Below are 19850 nucleotides of genomic sequence, written 5' to 3'. Positions count from 1 at the left end.
CGGCGGCGCTGAGTCCGAGCCGGACTCGGCTGGCGGCGGCGGTGCTGCGCACGCGCGGGAGGGGCGGGGCGCTGGGCCGGCTGGCTGGGCCCTTGGCCCAGTCGGGCGCTGCGTATATTTTTTTTATAAATAACGCGCGCAGAAAACGAATAAAATAAAACCTAAACGAACTCCAAAAATTACAAAGTAAATTTTCCCCGACTCCTAAAAATGAGTCGAACAAAATGAACTTTTACTCGGGGCCAAAAATGCAATTTTTGAAAACACGCATTTTTCCCTAAGGCAAATAAACTCCGAGATAATCCAGAATTTGTTTTTTTTATTAAATCTTCATTTTTCCTAATTTTTGGGAAAGTCATATTATTCCCTCTCATATTTTTGATATTGGAAAATTATTTGAAGATGAAATAAATAAAATCAAATGATCCTCTTTTCATAATTCGAGGAATCTCAAATATGAAAATTTCGAATTCTCCAACTCTCTCCGAGGGTCCTTGAGTTGCGTGAAATTTCTAGGATCGGCAAATGCAAGAAATATGTAATGCATGATGATTTAATGTATAACATTCCAAATTGAAAATTTGGGATGTTACAAACCTACCCCCTTAAGATGAATCTCGCCCTCGAGATTCGGGTTGGCTAGAAAATAGGTGAGGGTGATCCTTGAGCAAATCTTCTTCTCTCTCCCAGGTGGCTTCATCCTCAGTGTGGTGGCTCCACTGAACCTTGCAAAACTTGATAACCTTGCTGCGAGTAACCCTGCTAGCGTGTTCGAGAATCTTGATGGGTTTTTCCTCATATGTTAAATCATACTTCAACTGAATTGCTTCAAGTGGCACTGTATCTCTTAGCGGTACCTCCGCCATCTCGGCGTGACATTTCTTCAGCTGAGAAACATGGAATACGTCATGAACTCCTGACAGTCCTTCTGGTAATTCCAACTTATAAGTGACTTCTCCCATGCGCTGCAAGATCCTATACGGTCCAACGAAACGTGGTGCTAATTTTCCTTTAACTCCAAAACGCTTAACTCCTCGAAGTGGGGATACTCTAAGATAAACTCTGTCTCCAATTTCATATTCTATCGCCTTGCATTTTGAATCCGCATAGCTTTTCTGTCTGGACTGGGCTACCTTGAGCCTATCGCGAATCAACTTAACTTTCTGTTCAGACTCCTTAATCAAATCTGGTCCAAACAACTGACGGTCTCCAACTTCGTCCCATGACAACGGTGTCCTGCACCTCCTTCCGTATAAAGCTTCGAAAGGTGCCATCTTCAAGCTGGTTTGGTAACTGTTGTTATAAGAAAACTCTGCATACGGCAAGTTATCATCCCAACTAGATCCATAATTTAGTGCACAAGCTCTCAGCATATCCTCCAAAATCTGATTGACTCTCTCAGTCTGTCCATCTGTCTGTCGGTGGAAAGCTGTACTGAATTCCAGCCTGGTTCCCAATGTTTCATGCAACTGATTCCAAAACTTTGAGGTAAATTGGGTTCCTCTATCTGATACGATACTCCTCGGAACTCCGTGCAAACACACAATTCTAGTCATGTATATCTTTGCCAACTTAGCACTGCTATAGGTAGTCTTGACTGGAATGAAATGAGCTACCTTCGTCAAGCGGTCGACTATAACCCAAATCGAGTCATAGCCTGAACGAGTCTTTGGCAAACCTATGATGAAATCCATGCCTAGTTTATCCCACTTCCATTCGGGTATCGGCAATGGTTGCAACAATCCTGCTGGCTTCTGATGTTCTGACTTCACTCTCTGACATACATCACAAACTGCTACATACTCCGCAATATCCTTCTTCATTCCGGTCCACTAGAACATTTCCTTCAAATCCAAATACATCTTGGTATTTCCTGGGTGAATCGAATAGGGTGAATCATGTGCCTCTTGCAGAATCAACTTCCTGATCTCCGGGTCATTTGGCACATAAACACGGTCCTCAAACCATAGGGTATCGTGCTCATCCTCACGAAATCCCTTTGCTTTTCCTTCGCTCATTTTCTCCTTTATATCCGCGATCTCCTTGTCATTTTTCTGAGCTTCCCTGATTTTATCCATCAAGGTAGACTGAATCTCCAATGCTGCTACATAGCCTCTCGGAACTATTTCTAAACATAGCTCACGAAGATCTTATGCTAGCGTATTGACATGGCTCTTGCGGCTCAATGCGTCAGCTACTACATTAGCCTTTCCGGGATGGTAATGCAATCTCATATCATAGTCCTTGATGAGTTCCAACCATCTCCTTTGTCTAAGGTTTAACTCTTTCTGCGTGAAAATGTACTTCAAACTTTTGTGATCCGTGTACACCTCACAATGATTTCCAATGAGGAAATGTCTCCATGTCTTCGATGCATGCACTACGGCTGCTAACTCCAAATCATGTGTGGCATAATTTAATTCGTGAGGTTTCAGTTGTCATGAAGCATACGAAACAACTCTTCCTTCCTGCATAAGCACTGCTCCAAGTCCTCGACGTGAAGCGTCGCAATACACATCATAATCCTGGGTCTGATCTGGCAAAATTAACACTGGTGAGGTAACCAACCTTTTCTTCAACTCCTGAAAACTTGCCTCACAATCCTCAGTCCATATGAACTTGGTATCCTTTTTCAGCAACTCCGTCATAGGCTTTGCAATCCTTGAGAAATTCTCAATGAATCTCCGGTAGTATCCTGCGAGTCCAAGAAAACTCCGGATCTCTCCAACTGTCGTTGGTGCTTCCCATTTAGTTACAGTCTCAACCTTTGTGGGGTCAACTGATATCCCTTCTCCGGATATAACATGTCCAAGAAATCCAACTTCCTTTAGCCAAAACTCACATTTGCAGAACTTGGCATATAACTGATGTTCCCTTAGTTTCTCCAAAACCAATCGCAAATGTTCCTTATGTTCCTCTTCATTCTTCGAGTAAACCAAAATATCATCAATGAACACAACGACAAACTTATCCAAAAACTGCATAAACACTTTGTTCATCAGGTTCATGAAATAGGCAGGTGCGTTAGTGAGTCCAAATGACATAACGGTATACTCATACAGTCCTTCCTCCTTGGCGTAAGTTGCGAAACTCACGCTTCTTCATGGCCATAGCTCCTGCTGAAACATGGGCAGTGCGGACAGCTTGCTGAAATTGATCCCATGTGACAGTGTCTACAGGGTAAGTGGCTGTGAAATTCTCCCACCATGCTGCTGCGGGTCCGTCAAGCTGATGTGCAGCAAACTTCACCTTCTCACCATCTGTGCATCCTGCAGTGGTCAACTCCCTTCCTATCTTGCGGAGCCAATCATCTGCTACAATCGGCTTGGTGCTACTAGAATACACCGGCGAATTCAGCCTAAGGAAACGAGTCAAGTGATTCGCAGGTGGTGGTGGTGGTGGGTTGTTGTTGTTGTTGCCTTGGTTCTGTACCAATGTTTGAATCAAAGTATTCTGCTGCTGAATCAACTGAGTGATCTCTAGCGGGAAAACAAACTCGGGGTCGCGTCTCGGAGGCATCTGAAGGGTTTAGAAAAGACAAGAAATTAGAATAGAGTGAGGTCTAAGGAGAAAACACTACCCAAATGCTCATGAGATAATGCACACAAAATCACTTCATTCATTTCAACAAAGGGCATACAATGGTCTAACTATCGCAAAAGTGCTTGTACTATAATGTTTACATGGAGGGAAATACTACTAATATGTGGGGTCATCTATTAATTTGAACCAGTGGAAGACTCCATGATGTCTGCTCCAGCTTCGTCTTCAAAGTCGGGCTCACTTGGATCCGAATCGGTGTCGTCGATGATGATGTAGTTGCTCGGACAGTCGACGTACTTGTCTTCATTCTTGAGCGCTAATTTCTTCTTGAGTTCTTCAATCTCATACTTAAGATCACTATTGTGCTTTACTACAGCTACGATCTCGTCCATGTAGTCCTTGTGTCGGTGTACTAGAGTAGGGGTACCCTAGTATCCCGAACTTGTGCATGGGCAGTTGCAGCACCCCGCGGTAGGGCCCGCCAGGTCACCGCCAAGACCCTCTGTGGCTCTTCAGAAAACAAGACCCCGGCAAGAGGAGCTTGTCGGGAAGCCATTCGAGAACAAAGTATTCAAGATGAGAAGACAAGGCCCCGGCAAGAGGAGCTTGCCGGGAAGAGGCAAGGCCCCGGCAAGAGGAGCTTGCCGGGAAGGCCAACCATGGCACCTCAAGAAAAACTTGCCGCAACGCACCACGCGTCCCGGCAAGGCTCGGCGAGCGACAAGCTCCCGGGCCCGACAAGGTAGCGCCCGCGGCAAGATACTTGCCGCGGTAAGCGGTCAGTGCGCACCCAGGCTCCAGCACACCCACCAACGTGTCGCTCTGGGACCCTTCCAGGAACGCGTGGCGGGAGGCTGTGCAGCCAGCGGAGCGTGGTGGCAAGCGGCGCTGACACGAAGGAGCCGTCGTGGCGATGGTGGCGCTCCAAACGGTCGCTTTTTGCACTATTTAGGCGACTCATACGGGCATTGAATGCCCTTGTCCCCTGCCGTCAGGGTTAGGTAGGATACGCTGTAGCTACAGTAGAGGTAGCTGTATCTACCTATCTCTTTTTCCATTTCTACCCCCTCTAGCCTACGTTGCCACCTGTTGGTGACCCCGTGAGCATATAAAAGGAGGCCTATGCGCAACGTAGAAAGGGTTCGACTAATTCGAAGCTAGCACTCTCCCACGCTCGGTCTTGTAGCTCATCTCGCTCCCGAGCAAGAACACCCAATACAACCAAGCAGCAGTAGGAGTTTTATCTCTCCGGAGAGCTCCAAAGCTGGGTAAACTGCTCATGTGTACTGCCTCGATCCGCTCTTCGTGCGACCTCCGCCCTCTGCCGAACCGAAAGGGGCTCGGTCCCCATAGGTGTCCGTGGATCAGTTTCCCCGACATCTTTGGCGCGCCAGGTAGGGGGCGTCGAGTTCGTGTGAACCCGATCCGGCGTGCGCACGAGCTAGATCTTCATTGTCTTCATCATCTTCGTCGACATGCCACCGAAGAAGAAGGCTTCGGGGGAAACAGCCCCGTCTGCGTCACTTCCACCGCCCCTGGAGCAGGCGGACGGTGGAGTGGACGCCGGCGGAAGAATGGACATCGACGAGGGTGCCCACAGCGCTGCCAAGTCCAAGGACAAGGTCGCGCAAACCTCGGCGTCCATACGCCCACCACGCCCATCTCAAGAAGTGCGGGACCAGCAGCGCCATGGCGTTCGCAGTGCCATACGCCCGCTAGGCCAAGGTGAAGCTGGTGGTTCGCGTGGCGTTCAAGACCAGCATGTACGCCAGCATGCTGGCCCCAGTGAGGAGCGGTCGCCTGGACGGGACGCTGCTCCTTCTAACTTGGTTAGGAGTCCGAGCATGTCCCACTCCTCACTCCGTTCACCTCTGCCGCCCACAACGCCAGCGGAGGCCTTGGCGCGGGCCCAGCTACTCCTAGATTACCCTCCCACGGCGGACAAGACCGACGAATGGAGGGCCACAATCCAGAGTCTCATCGGCTTCGCCAACGGCGACATTGCGCGGCAACCAAGCAATTCGCTGCCGTGGCAAGACTGCCGGACACGAGCCGGTGGCGACAAGAACGATGGAGGTGCAACTTCCATGCACTCTCCACCAAGAAGGCCAAGATCGCCGACTCTCTAGATCCACCCCGACAGCGGCTCCACCGCGTCGTCGGATCCACGAGCTCGTCGCGACCAACGGCAAGTTCTCCGTGAACGACAACAAGAAGACGCTCGTACCCGCATCGAGCGCCGAAGAGAAGCGCGGCGTCAATCTGACCAGCGCGCTGGGCCCTCTGTCGATATGCGCGCGCCGGGGGAACTAGGCGACTTGCCGTACGCGGTAGGTTGCCTTGCGTTCACCCATGAGCTGCGGCAAGTCCAGTGGCCCAGCAAGAAAAACTTCAAACCAGACGTACCAGAGAAGTACGACGGCAAGTCGCATCTGTCGGAGTTCCTCAGCATCTACACCATCGCGGTGCAGGCTGCCGGGGGACGGGACGGCAAGATCCTTGCCAACTATTTCCGACTGGTACTTAAGCCCAACGTCAGGTCCTGGCTCATGCACTTGCCAGACAACTCCATTTCTTCTTGGGCAGATCTGTGCCATCAGTTTGTCGGCGCCTTTACAGGCGGCCACAAGCCACATGGCCAAGAGAGCGATCTTCATCTGCTCGCCCAGAAGGAAGGAGAGTCCCTGCGCAAGTTCATCCAGAGATTCAGCCGTGTATAGCACAACATCCCAGACGTCCACCCTGCCGCGGTCATCAGCGCGTTCCATCAGAATGTGCGAAACCGCAGGATGAGGGAGGAGATGGCGGTGTGCAAGATCAGAGACGTCGCCGAGCTTTATGCCCTGGCTGACAAGTGCGCACGCGCTAAAGAGGGGAGGAGGCTCCCCGGAGAGGATACAGGGGCAGGAGGATCTGACAGTGAGGATGCCGCCCCGGCAAAGAAAGGCCGGCGGCGGAACAACAGAAGGAGGAAGGGCAAGGAAGTGCTAGCTGTCGAGCAGTATGGCAACGGAGGTGGCGCCAAGGAAGCTAAGGATGGTGGCTCCGGCAAGGAGGCCCAGCCTGTGGCGGCCGCCGACAAGCAGGACAGCTCCGGCAAGCAGTATTGCAAGATCCACCGCACCAAGGGCCACGATCTCCAGAGTTGGAAGAAGGTTGAGCAGCTCGTTGAGCTGCAGAAAGCTGAATAAGAGAGACGCGACAAGGAGAATGCCCAGGAAGGTGCTGGACGAGCTGGCAAGAAATGCCCCGGCCGGGGAGGACGCCACGGCAAGGCCAAGCAGCGGCAAGGAGATAGGCCTCCCCGTGGCCGCGACAAGGATGAAGACGACGACGAAGACGAAGACATGGATGATGATGAGGCCGACGAGCAGGAATTTCAGAAAGCCACAGAGGTCCTGTGCGTTGACGGAGGTGCTTCTCTGCATACTTCGCACCGCCAACTCAAGCAGTGGATGCGGGAGGTTAATGCAGCAGAACCATCCGTAGAGTCACGCAAGCCTCTGAAATGGTCCAGCATGCCTATCATCTTCGATATTGTGGATCACCCTGATCGCATAACTGCGGTCGGGTGCTTGCCGATGTTGGTTTCCCCAACTATCCGCAACCTCAAGGTCACAAAGATGCTAGTTAACGGTGGGGCCGGCTTGAATCTGATCTCCTCCGCGGTCCTTTAGAAACTCCAGATCCCCGACAGCGAGCTCGAAGAGACCGACACATTCCAAGGAATCAACCCGGGAAGGAGCAAGCCGAAGGGGAAGATCAAGCTGCCGGTCACATTTGGCAGTGAGCTGAACTTCAGAACTGAGAGGGTCACATTTGATGTTGCCGATTTCCCGTTGCCTTACAATGGGATCCTTGGCCGTCCAGCACTCGCCAAGTTTATGGCAGCCTCTCACTATGCCTACAACATGCTCAAGATGCCAGGCCTGATAAGTGTCATCTCTGTCCCTGGCGACAAGAAGGATGCCCTTATCTGCGCCGACAAGATCTACCGAGAAGCAGCAGCCGCAGGTGATCGCAACACACTTGCCGCTGAAGCTCCCGGGGGGAAGAAGAAGACAAAGTCTGGCAAGAGCTCTGATGCCCACTCCGGCAAGCGCACCTCTTTGGAGTGCTGCGCTACCGTCGAGGACGCACCATCGAGCTCCACCGGCAAGTGTAAGAAGACGATGGTAGCTCCACCCGAGACCAAGAAGGTGTCCGCCAAGGAGGACGGTACTGGTGGTACCTTCACCATCAGTGCCACGCTTGACCCCAAATAGGAAAGCGCGCTCATTGCTTTCCTGCGGGCGAATGTCGACATGTTTGCATGGCAACCGTCCGATATCCCCGGTGTTCCCAGGAAAGTAATTGAGCACCACCTAGCCGTTTGTCCTCATGCGCGGCCCGTCAAGCAGAAAGTCAGGAAGCAAGCAGTGGAGCGCCAAGAGTTCATTGCAGAAGAGATCAGGAAATTGGAAGCAGTAGGCCTTGTCAGAGGAGTGCTCCATCCCACGTGGTTGGCTAATCCTGTAGTCGTGTGCAAAGCTAACGGGAAATGGAGGCTTTGTATAGACTTCACTGATGTCAATAAAGCTTGTCCCAAAGATCCATTTCCCTTGCCGCGCATTGACCAGATTGTTGACTCCACAGCTGGATGTGATTTGCTTTCATTTCTTGATGCATATTCAGGATACCATCAGATCTTCATGGCAGAAGAGGATGAGGAGAAAACCGCATTCATCACCCCGTGTGGCACATACTGCTTTGTGCGAATGCCCTTCGGATTGAAGAATGCTGGTTCAACATTTGCAAGGGTAGTCCATGTCGCTTTTGAGCCACAGATACACAGAAATGTGGAAACCTACATGGATGATATAGTGGTCAAGAACAAGGACAAGGCTACCCTGGTCCAAGATTTAGAAGAAACTTTTGCAAATCTGCGCAAGATCAACCTCAAGCTCAACCCCGGGAAGTGCGTGTTTGGAGTCCCTTCCGGCAAGCTTCTCGGGTTTTTTGTGTCTCAGCGGGGAATTGAAGACAGCCCCGACAAGATCAAGGCCATTGAGCAGATCGAAGCACCGAAGCGCGCCAAGGATGTGCGAAGGCTTGCCGGTTGCGTGGCTGCTCTCAGCAGGTTTATCTCTAAGTCTGCTGAGCGCGCCCTGCCGTTTTTCAAAATATTGAAAAAGGCAGGTCCTATGAAATGGACTCCGGAAGTGGAGGCTGCGCTGCAAGAATTGAAGAGGTACCTGTCCTCCACTCCAATACTTGTCGCACCTAAGCCACAAGAGAAGTTGCTGCTGTATCTAGCGGCAACCAATCAAGTGGTTAGTGCTGCGTTAGTAACAGAGAGGGAGGCAGATGATGATCCAGCAACCGCGACAAGTGAATCCAGCGACAAGCAGGGGGCTTCTCCGACAAGCTTTGGTCCCGACAAAGATGAGTCTGCGCAGACCTGCAAGGAGGTGCAGAAGAAGATGGTGCAGCGCCCAGTTTACTTTGTCAGCTCCCTTCTCCAGGGGGCTAGATCAAGGTACTCTGGCGTGCAGAAATTGCTTTTCGGCCTTCTCATGGCCTCGAGAAAGCTGCGCCACTACTTCCAAGCACACGAGATCACAGTTGTCACTCGCTTTCCGCTGAAGAGGATACTGCGGAATCCAGAAGCAACAGGCAGGATTGTCGAGTGGGCACTGGAACTGTCAAGCTTTGGCCTCAAGTTTGAGAGCACTACAACGATCCAAAGCAGAGCATTGGCAGAGTTCATAGCAGAGTGGACGCCAACCCCAGATGAAGAAATTCTAGAGACGAGCATCCCCGTCAAGGAGACAAGCAAAGAGTGGCTTATGTACTTTGATGGTGCCTTCTCGCTGCAAGGCGCCGGTGCTGGCGTGCTGCTTATCGCACCCACCGGAGAACACCTCAAGTACGTAGTCCAGATGCACTTTCCCAAGGAGCAAGCAACAAACAATACTGCAGAGTATGAGGGTTTGCTTGCCGGCCTCAAAATCGCAGCCGACCTTGGGATCAAGAAGCTCATTGTCAGGGGTGACTCGCAGCTTGTCGTCCGCCAAGTGAACAAGAACTACCAGAGTCCATTGATGGAAGCTTATGTTGATGAAGTGAGGAAGCTAGAAGAGCACTTTGACGGCCTGCAAATGGAGCATGTTCCACGAGCTCAGAATGACATTGCTGATGGCCTGTCGAAGTGCGCTGCACTAAAGTTGCCTGTGGAACCAGGGATCTTTGTGCTCAAGCTGACTCAACCATCCGTGACGCCATCAACTAGACAGAACAAGAAGAGAAAGTTGGTTTCTGGTGACTATTTTCCGGCAGAGCTTCCCGAAGCCGCCGCCAAGAAGGTCCCCATGATCGACGCCAAAAGTGCCGAGGAGCAGTTTGCTCCGGCAAGCCTTATGGTTTGTTCCGTTGAAGCAGACGCTCCCGACAAGTCTTGCCCCGACAAGCTTGCCGGGGGGCATCACGCTCCGGCTGAACCCCAGGTTCTTGCCGTGGAAGCGGATGTTCCCGCAGCAACATATGTGCCTTTGGTCCTTGTTGTCGAGCCGCAAGCTCCAGCTTGGGCGCAGCAGATTGTTCATTTCCTTCAGACAGGAGAGCTTCCCGAAGAGCAAGAAGAAGCGGAAAGAGTAGCCCGGCAGTCAAGTATGTACAAGTTTGTCGATAGCACACTGTACAGAATAAGGCTCAACGGTGTGAAATTGAAGTGCATTTGCCGGGAAAATGGACAACAGCTGTTGGCAGAGATACATGGAGGCATATGTGGTCACCACTTGGCGCAAGAGCACTTGCCGGCAAAGCGTTCCGGCAAGGTTTCTTCTGGCCGACAGCCCTCCAGGATGCAACTGCACAAGTAACCAAGTGTGAAGCGTGCCAGTTCCATTCCAAGCAGATACATCAACCAGCTCAAGCTCTCCAGATGATCCCTTTATCCTGGCCATTTTCGGTCTGGGGGCTCGACATCCTCGGCCCCTTCCCCCGAGCTGTCGGGGGCTTTGAGTTCTTGTACGTTGCAATCGACAAGTTCACAAAGTGGCCGGAAGTGGAACCAGTGAGGAAGGTGACATCACAGTCAGCAGTCAAGTTCTTCAGGTCAATTGTTTGCCGTTTCGGGATTCCTAACAGGATCATCACTGACAACGACACGCAATTCACGAGCCGCACCTTCATGCAGTATGTCCAAGATCTTGGTGCCAAGGTCTGCTTCGCTTCTGTTGCTCACCCGAGAAGCAACGCTCAAGCGGAGAGGGCAAACGCTGAAGTGATGTGGGGACTCAAGACCAGAACTTTCGACAGGCTGCACAGGTGCGGAAGCAACTGGATCGAGGAGCTGCCGGTGGTTCTTTGGTCGATCAGGACGACGCCAAATCGAGCCACTGGCCAGACACCTTTCGCTCTAGTTTATGGAGCGGAGGCAGTTCTCCCCACGGAACTCGTTTACGGGTCGCGTCGAGTGCTCGCTTATGATGAGCTCGAGCAAGAGCAGCTGCGACAAGATGACGCGCTGCTCCTTGAGGAAGACCGTCTTCAGGCTGCTATGCGAGCCGCTCGCTACCAGCAAGCTTTGTGTCGCTACCATAGCCGCAAAGTTAAGGCCAGAAGCTTCAAGGAAGGCGACCTTGTTCTTCGGCGTGTTCAGTCGGCCAAGAATTCCAACAAGTTGACGCCGAAGTGGGAAGGCCCTTATCGGGTGAAACGAGTCGCTAGGCCCGGCGCAGTCCGCCTTGAGACCGAAGATGGCATTCCGGTGAGCAATGCCTGGAACATTGAACATCTTTGTAAGTTTTACCCATAGGGCGCGGTTGTCGGAAGCTTTTCCGGCAACCACCTTTTGTACAAGTCTTGTCGCTGTTGCATGTAATCCTTTGTACAAAGCCGGGCGCAGATCCCGTGCATAAATAAAGATCATGTGCTTCGCACACCTTGTCGATTTCATGCATTCTTTCTTTTTTGCATATATCATCTGACACTTTGTGCAGCACCAAACTCCGGTAAGAAATAACGAACCGTAAGGTTCCATATCATTACTATCTTTTTCTCTTTCTCAAAAGGAAGAAGGTTCCCTCGCCCACAAGGTTTACAGGGGGGGAGGAGAAGATAATGGTGTGGACCGGGCTGTTCAAGGAAGTTTCGCCCTGCCGGGAAGCGAACAACAGAAAAGCTAAGTTGCCAAAGTTTGAGCGATCAGTTTCTAAAATTTTAAGTTATTTTCCTTGAATGACCGCGCTTTGTATGAAAAACCTGTGCGCGAAAGAACCAACTTGCAGCTGGTCGCACCCTTATTTTGTTTCGAGTCTGCTCAACAATTTAAGTGAGCTGCGGCTAGTTTGCGACGAGTTTGCTTGTCGGTAGCGGCCCCGCCAGCAGGCTGCTGAAGTTCCGCACTCGGCGCTCGCGGCAAGGGTGCCTGCGCCGGCAAGTTTCCCTAGAAAGCGTAGGGCAGAAACATACAAAGCCAAGAGTCGAATAAAGGAAGTAACATAGCAAATATTACCTAAGATAGAGTTATATTACAAAAGTGGCTTGTCGCGCCTCTAACAAAGTGTTCCTATGACATGACTGGCAGCGACAAGCAAAGCGGAAAACAGACGGCCTAACCTACGCGGCCGCCTTCAACCCTCTTGACCTCGTTCACCCTGTTCACGATGGGTGCGACGAGGGCCTTGAGGGCGTCAAGATTAGCATCCGCCGGCAGCCTCTTGAGGACGTTGGTGAGGTTCAGGCCCGGATTGCGGAAGGCCACCTTCACCAGCACCTTCTCCAAGACTCTGGCGCAAATCGAGCGCGACTCGTCGGCCAGCTGCTTTGGGATCCTTTCCCGGAGCTGGTGGAGAGCCGTCGCCACACCCTTGAAGAACAGAGTGATCTTGACGCTAGGCTGGAGGTTCTCTTCGGGGGGATACCCGAAGCCTTTCGCTCCCAGCTGCGCCAGCTCCTCCTCGATAACTGCAGCAATGTTGACGAGGCCCTCCGTCCAGAGCGCTACAGTATCTCTGAGCAGATTCTGGGTCTCGGCGGCCTTCGTCAACAACGCCTTGTTGGCCTTGATGTCCTTCTTCAAGTCTGCCTCCCGTTTCTTGGCGGCGTCCAGCGTCTCCGTCAAGGTGGAAAGCTTCAGCTCCAAGTCGGCGTTGGAGTCCTTGGTGGCGCTTAGCTCCTTGCCCTTCTCGGCAAGTTGGACCTGCAGATCACCATGGGCAAGCGCATCCTTCTCGCGCTCCTGCTTGAGCGCGGCAAGCTCTTCGCCGCCCGCCTTCAGATCTGCCTCCAGCTGCGCCACCCTCACCTCTAACTCCTTCTTGGCGGTCTCGGCAGCTACAGCCGCATCCCTTGCTTCTTGGAGCGTCCAGCCAAGTGCTTGTTCGCGCGCGGCCAGCTCCTCCTCGTGGCTGTCGAGGTTCACCTTCCGTTGAGCCAGCTCGCCCTCCCGCGCGTACAGTGCCTCGCCGGTGAGTCGCTGCTGCTCTTCGGCTTCGGCCTTCTCGAGGAGGAAGGCCTTCCTCTCCTCTGCAAGCTGCTCCCGCTCCTCCGCCAAAGCCCGGTGAGTTTCCTGGCGAAGACCCTGGAGCTCCTCCGTGCGCTTCTCTATGTCCACGCTCGCCTTCGCAACGAGCGCCTCCCGGGACTCCAACTTGGCTTGGCGGGCACGGTAGAGCGCCAGCAGCCTCCGCAGCAACCGTTCCTCCTCAGGCTCGTCACTGCTTCCCGGCACGTCGATGACCGACAACCCTGCGGAGGCGAGCACTTCCCCATCCAGAGCTTCTCCTTCCACCGGCGCCCTGGAGCTTGACGCCCAAGGGAGCTTGATGAAGATGCCCTCGCCGGCCTTCAGATAGGCGCCGGGCTGGGGCTCCTTGGAGCCTGGCACTGCGGCGGCGGCGGAGGGATCGCCGGTCGGTGCAGCGCCAGGCGCTCCTACGGCCGCTGGGCCGTCAGTACGATCGCCTGATCCCCCGCCAGCCCCCGCGCCGGCAGCCTTGGCAGCCTCGTCGCCGGCGGGATCTTCAGCGCCGGCCTCTTCTTCGCTGGCGGTGGCGTCGCCGCGCGCGTCCTCCTCGCCGGTGGGCTCGGTCTCCATCGGGTCCGCGGAGGATGGATCTGATGACCGGAGAAGAAGGAGAAATCAAATAAACACTCAAGAAGAAAAATCAACAGAAGAACGTAAGAGATATTTCAAGCAAGGAGTTACCTGCGCTGGGTTCCGTGACCACGGGCTCCACTACGGGAGGCTCGTTGGTGCCGCCCCTTGCCGGAGACTCCTCTCTTGCCGGAGATGGTTCCCTCGCCGGGGAACGCCTCCTTGCCGGAGAGTCCGCCCTTGGCGGCGTAGTCGAAGAAGACGACAAATCGGAGGTGATCACCACGCCCTCCTGATGAAGTTGTTCTGCTCCTGCGAAAACAAACCAGTGATCAGATGTCAACAAAGGAAAAAGAGCGACCACACGCGCCCAGAACCAGAAAGTAGACCAAGAACTTACGCTGGGGGCTGCGCCGAGGGCTGCTCTGCGGAGTAGTGGCCGGATCCGGCAAGGTAACCTCGGGTGCGCCTCCTGCTGTCGGAGTAGGCTCATCCTCGATGGTAACCACCGGGGTCTTGGCCCTCTTCGCCGCCCTCTGGGCTAGGGTCCTGAAAAGGAAGAGTCCAGGGTGGATCAGATCGGATGAAAAACAAGAATAACAAGTTGAAGAACTACAAAAACAACAAGGGAAGCTTACTCTTCTTCTTCCTCCTCGTCGGAGCTGAGCGCAGAGAGGTCAAAGTTCGGCCCACCCCCGGCGCGACGAGGTGGAGGAGTGGGATCCCTTGGCTGCTTGGCGGGGACTGCGGCGGCGGCCTGAGACGACCCTGATCCGGTTGCTGCCGCGGCGGAGCGCGTCGCACGGCGCTGCGGCTGTTGGCCCGCTTGCCGCCCTGCTGCATCCCCGGTCCTGCGGAGGCGCCTTCTCGGCTGCGCTAGGTGCTGTGCTCATGGCAAGCTTCTAGGAGATGGCGGGCCGCTTTTACCCTCGGCGGGCTCGCTCGATTCAGCGTCAGGCGCGGCGAGCTCTTCTTCTTCTTCGGGCCACTCCCGTTCGGCACGACTCGTCGCCAGCGCTGCGTCCGCTTCCTCCACTGTGAACCCAAATTCACCCGCGGCTGCGGCTGCCACCGCCTCCTCCGCCCTGGTGGCGATACGCTCCATCTCCTGGTCCGTGGTGTCGTGGGTGAGGAGCTTCTTCTCGTCGGTGTTGACTGCCACTTCCACTAGGCCGTCAAAGAACTGCTGCACGACCTCGTCGGCAGGTTCTTGCCAAGTGGGGATGATCCCGTGCGAATCGCACAGTGGCATCATCGCGCAGATGCGGTCGCGCGACGAGTTGTTGCAGAGGGGAATGACGCCGGCCGGCAACCTGAACCATTCGGGGTGCTGCGGGTCGTGCTTGAATGTCTCCTTAAGAATCCCGTCAGGCTCAATCACGGTGAAGTTGTAGTTGAGGCCCGGGCGCAGCCTCATGATGTCTGCCGGGCCTCCGAATTCCCAGGCCGGTCTCCCCCTCACCTGCAGGGGGGCGATGCGGCGGCGAAGGTAATCTGCACCTACAGCTCCTATGGTCAGCCCGGCAAGTCTAAGACGCAGGATCCGGGTGGTGGCGATCTTCAGCTTGTCGTCGTCTGCAGACAGAGCGCTCCAGTCATTGCCGCGCACTTCTGGGGCTTGGCGCAGGGCGGTGAACGGCTGCGGGTTCTCCTCTACAACCCAGCACCAATCGGCTCTCCACTCGTCCCATTTGCTGCGGAGTTCCCCCTCCAGATAGGTCTCTTTCTTGACGGCCCGTGAGATCTAGGCGATCCCTCCGGCAAGAGTCTCTCCTCTCTCGACGCGAGGCATGAAAAAGTGGCGGAAGAGAGCTACGTTGGGGTGGATTCCGACAAAGTTTTCGCATAAGTGGGCGAAAACTGCCATGGTCAAGACAGCATTAGGGGTGAAGTCAAGGAGGTGGAGGCCATAAGTGTTCATGACGTCACAGAAGAAATCAGAGAAGGGCGGGCAGAGCCCGCAGTAGAAGAAAACGGCAAAGAAGGGGTACCCGCCAACCAGAGCTTCTTGCGAGGTAGTGGCGGAAAGTACCTTCGTGCGCGGATGCGCACGCGTCGCCGTCGCCCAGAAGAGGTAATACCAATCCCTCAACTCCTTCGCGGTGAGCTCCGGGGGAAAGGTAACTCGCTCCTTCCGCAGCGCCTCGAGCCGCTGCGCTTCGGTCGACTTCACGGCCTTCACGGCCGCGGTCTTCGCGTCCTTCCCCTTCGCGGCTTTCGGAGCCATGGCGGAGGCGGTGAGGGAGGTCGACGGCGCAAGTGGTGGCGGCGGCGGCGACGGGGGCGGAGCACTGCTCTCTTTCGGCTTTGGAAGCGGAGGGGAGCGGCAGAGATTTCTGAGAAGGCAACGGCGAAATGGCGAAGGTGGGTAACTGCCTCTGTCCCCTCTGCTTATAAAGAGGGAGGGGATGGACGTTATGCATTGTCAGAATAAAGAATACCCCCACGTCCTCTCCCACGACGCCGCAATCAACGCGTGCCGTTAGGGGGGAGGTGCGGTGGATGCGGAGTGGGAAATGGCACGACGAGGCCGCGTGTGCCCGTGCCCTGTTTTGGGCCTGGCCCAACAGCGCTCGGCACCGTGTGTGGCCCAAGCCCGGGGGCTCCTGTCGGTGTACTAGAGTAGGGGTATCCTAGTATCCCGAACTTGTGCACGGGCAGTTGCAGCACCCCGGCCCGCCAGGTCACCGCCAAGACCCTTTGTGGCTCTTCAGAAAATAAGACCCCGGCAAGAGGAGCTTGCTGGGAAGCCATTCGAGAACAAAGTATTCAAGATGAGAAGACATGGCCCCGACAAGAGGAGCTTGCCGGGAAGAGGCAAGGCCCTGGCAAGAGGAGCTTGCCGGGAAGGCCAACCATGGCACCTCAAGAAACACTTGCCGCAATGCACCATGTGTCCCGTCAAGGCTTGGCGAGAGACAAGCTCCCGGGCCCGACAAGGTAGCGCCCGCGGCAAGATACTTGCCGCGGTAAGCGGTCACTGCGCACCCAGGCTCCAGCACACCCTCCAACGTGTTGCTCTGGGACCCTTCCAGGCACGCGTGGCGGGAGGCTGTGCAGCCAGCGGAGGGTGGTGGCAAGCGGCGCTGACACGAAGGAGCCGTCGTGGCGAACGGTGGCGCTCCTAACGGTTGCTTTTTGCACTGTTTAGGCGACTCAGACGGGCATTGAATGCCCTTGTCCCCTGTCGTCAGGGTTAGGTAGGATACGCTGTAGCTACAGTAGAGGTAGCTGTACCTACCTATCTCTTTTTCCATTTCTACCCCCTCTAGCCTACATTGCCACCTGTTGGTGACCCCTTGAGCATATAAAAGGAGGCCCATGCGCAACGTAGAAAGGGTTCGACTCATTCGAAGCTAGCACTCTCCCACGCTCGGTCTTGTAGCTCATCTCGCTCCCGAGCAAGAACACCCAATACAACCAAGCAGCAGTAGGAGTTTTATCTCTCCGGAGAGCTCCGAAGCTGGGTAAACTGCTCGTGTGTACTGTCTCGATCCGCTCTTCGTGCGACCTTCGCCCTCTGCCGAACCGAAAGGGGCTCGGTCCCCATAGGTGTCCGTGGTTCAGTTTCCCCGACACCTTGCGTGTAGACTTTAGTTCTCCTTCAAGTTCGATGATCCTTCCCTTTGCATTCTTCAACTCTATCATATCATTGCACATCTGGTTCTCCTGGCGTCGAATGTGCTGGTTTAGCTCTTGGATGAAAGCTGCAATGGATCTATCCTTCTTGGTGCTGACTATCTCCCATTGTTCATCTCGGCGCCCGCAAATCTGGTAGATAGTGCACTTGAGGTCTTCTTGATAAACTTCTCCAATGCGTCCCATGGTGATATGAGCTGCCATGCTCTTTCCCAGACTCTAGGTTGGTGCACTGAAAACACTATCTATAGGCTTGGTGATTGGGGCGAATGTCCTTCCCGGAACGTGGGCTTGAATCTTCCAGCGCTCCTCTTCAGGCAGAGTGGCGTTGAAAGTCCCGGTGAAGCTTGGTAGTCCAATGTTCAGGTACTTGGCGGCTTCCTTCAAGTGGAATCCGAAAGGTGTACCTTCATCTGGTTGAGCGTACTTGATCTTTGCGTCCATCATCCTAAAAGAGTAGACAAGATGAGGAGTTAGAAAATGAGAAGAGAGTAGTGATCTATGGCTTTAACTTAGTGGTCGTGTCCTACAGTCAGCGTGTGCTCTGATACCATCTCTGTAGCGACCCGACCTCAGATGGTCAAGTCTCTGTGCTCAGCTGTCATCCCCGGATCAGTAATGCTGACACCACACAGTACTTCGAAGGATTTATAACAGAGTAGCAATCACACACTTATTACATCGATGTCCCAAAAGAGGACTTAATACAATAATCATGGCTTAAGGCCATCTAATAACGATAACAGCGGAAGACTTGGAAGATAAGTGAGTCCATCAACTCCAACGGCATCACTGAGTATAGTACCACGACCTAAAAGCACCTTACTCGTCGTCTGAAAAGTCTGCAACATGAAAGTTGCAGCCCGAAAACGGGTCAGCACATGGAATATGCTGGCAATGTAACACATAGAGAATAATGAATGACAAGCCTATTCTATATGCATATATGGCTGGGGGAAAAGCTCTATGGTTACAGTTTTGCGTAAAGCCAATTTTTCCCTACTGCAAAGGAATAAATTTATTTAACTATCATGGTGGTTGTTAAACATTGAGAATGGTTGACAGCATCCTCAATCCCAATTAAAAGTAATCATTAACAAACCCAACAATATTAGATTTAGAGTAACATGTTGAGATTCACATGATATTCAAGTACTAGATACTCAAGATGTCCATAACCGGGGACACGGCTAATCATGATTAGTTTGTACACTCTGCAGAGGTTTGCGCACTTTTTCCCACAAGACTCGATCTCCTCCGTTTGGTTTCTCGCACTACATGGTGTTTGAGAAACGGATGACTAAGACATAGTCTTTCAGAAGTGCTAGCACCTTACGATGGGTAGACCGGTACACCTACATCCCCTACATCTGCTAGTCTACCACTATAAGAGTTCGCATGACTTAGTCAACTATGCCAGAGCCCATAATGGCTTGTGGCTGCACACGGAAGTTACTAGCATGAATTATCTTATGATCCCTTTGAGACTGGGTGGCGGTCCATAGGAAAATCACACGGTAACCCCGGGATTTCCAAAAAAAAAACAGGCAATCACTGGATACCCCAGGTGCCTCAATCCACCCAGATGTGTATTTAAGTTGCCACCTTAGATAAACCATTAATTAACAATCTCACATATGTCATGGATATGCACTCACCCAATCCACTTCTACTAGCATAGCATGGCATAATAAGCAAACGCAGAAGTAACTCCCAAAGGTTTCATAAGTAATACAGGTAATAGGTACTACCTCATCTACTTCCCATCCCACAATTTAATTAGATCCTAATCATGCAATGTTTGAGGATTGATCTAAAGCATAAAAACTGGGTAGCAGAAAAAATATGATCAAGTGTTACTTGCCTTGCTGATGATCCGCGAAACCTAGAGATTCGAAGTAACAAGCGACGCACTCCGAGTGATCTATCGCAGACAGACAACAAGCATACAATAAGTACTCATCTAATGCACAGGTAAATCTCAAATAAAAGATCTAACCAGAAAGTTCAACTTAAGAACCCTGGTGGCAAAAGAATCAAATCAAATAAAGCAACGAAGGTCAAACGGCGAAAAGAAAACAGCTCGGTTCTAGCAAATTGTAACTAGGTCAAATTTTACAGTAGCAAAACTTTGTTTAAGTTGATTAGTCGGAACGGCGGTTTCAAAACAAAACTCCAGGCGCTTGAATCACCTTATTCCGATAAACGAGCGAGAAGATAAACTAGAACGAAGATCGGATCTGAAATCACGATCAGAAAATAGCGGAATAAATCCGATTAAAAGAAAAAAGACGAATGGTTAAACGAAAGGACGTTCATTAACCGGGGATAACCGATGATCACGTTCGTTAAGACGAACGGTTCGGTGAACACTCGCTAAACAACAAAACCGGAAATAAAAACCGATCTAGGGTTTTTTTTAAAAACTGAAACGACAAAAAAAAAGAAAACCGGAACGGTTTTTTTAAAAAATCGAACCGAGGGGAGGGTGGCGTGGCGCGGCTACCTCGACGAGGCGGGGCTTCGGCAGGGTGGCGGCTAGGCGGCGGGGCGACGGCGTCGCGGCGGCGGCGGCTGCGGGTTGCGT

The sequence above is a fragment of the Triticum dicoccoides genome, chromosome 5B, assembly GCF_002162155.2.
Source record: "Triticum dicoccoides isolate Atlit2015 ecotype Zavitan chromosome 5B, WEW_v2.0, whole genome shotgun sequence".
Taxonomy (NCBI): Eukaryota; Viridiplantae; Streptophyta; class Magnoliopsida; order Poales; family Poaceae; genus Triticum; species Triticum dicoccoides.
The sequence above is the reverse complement of the archived record's forward strand: the minus strand, read 5'-3'. Positions refer to the sequence as shown.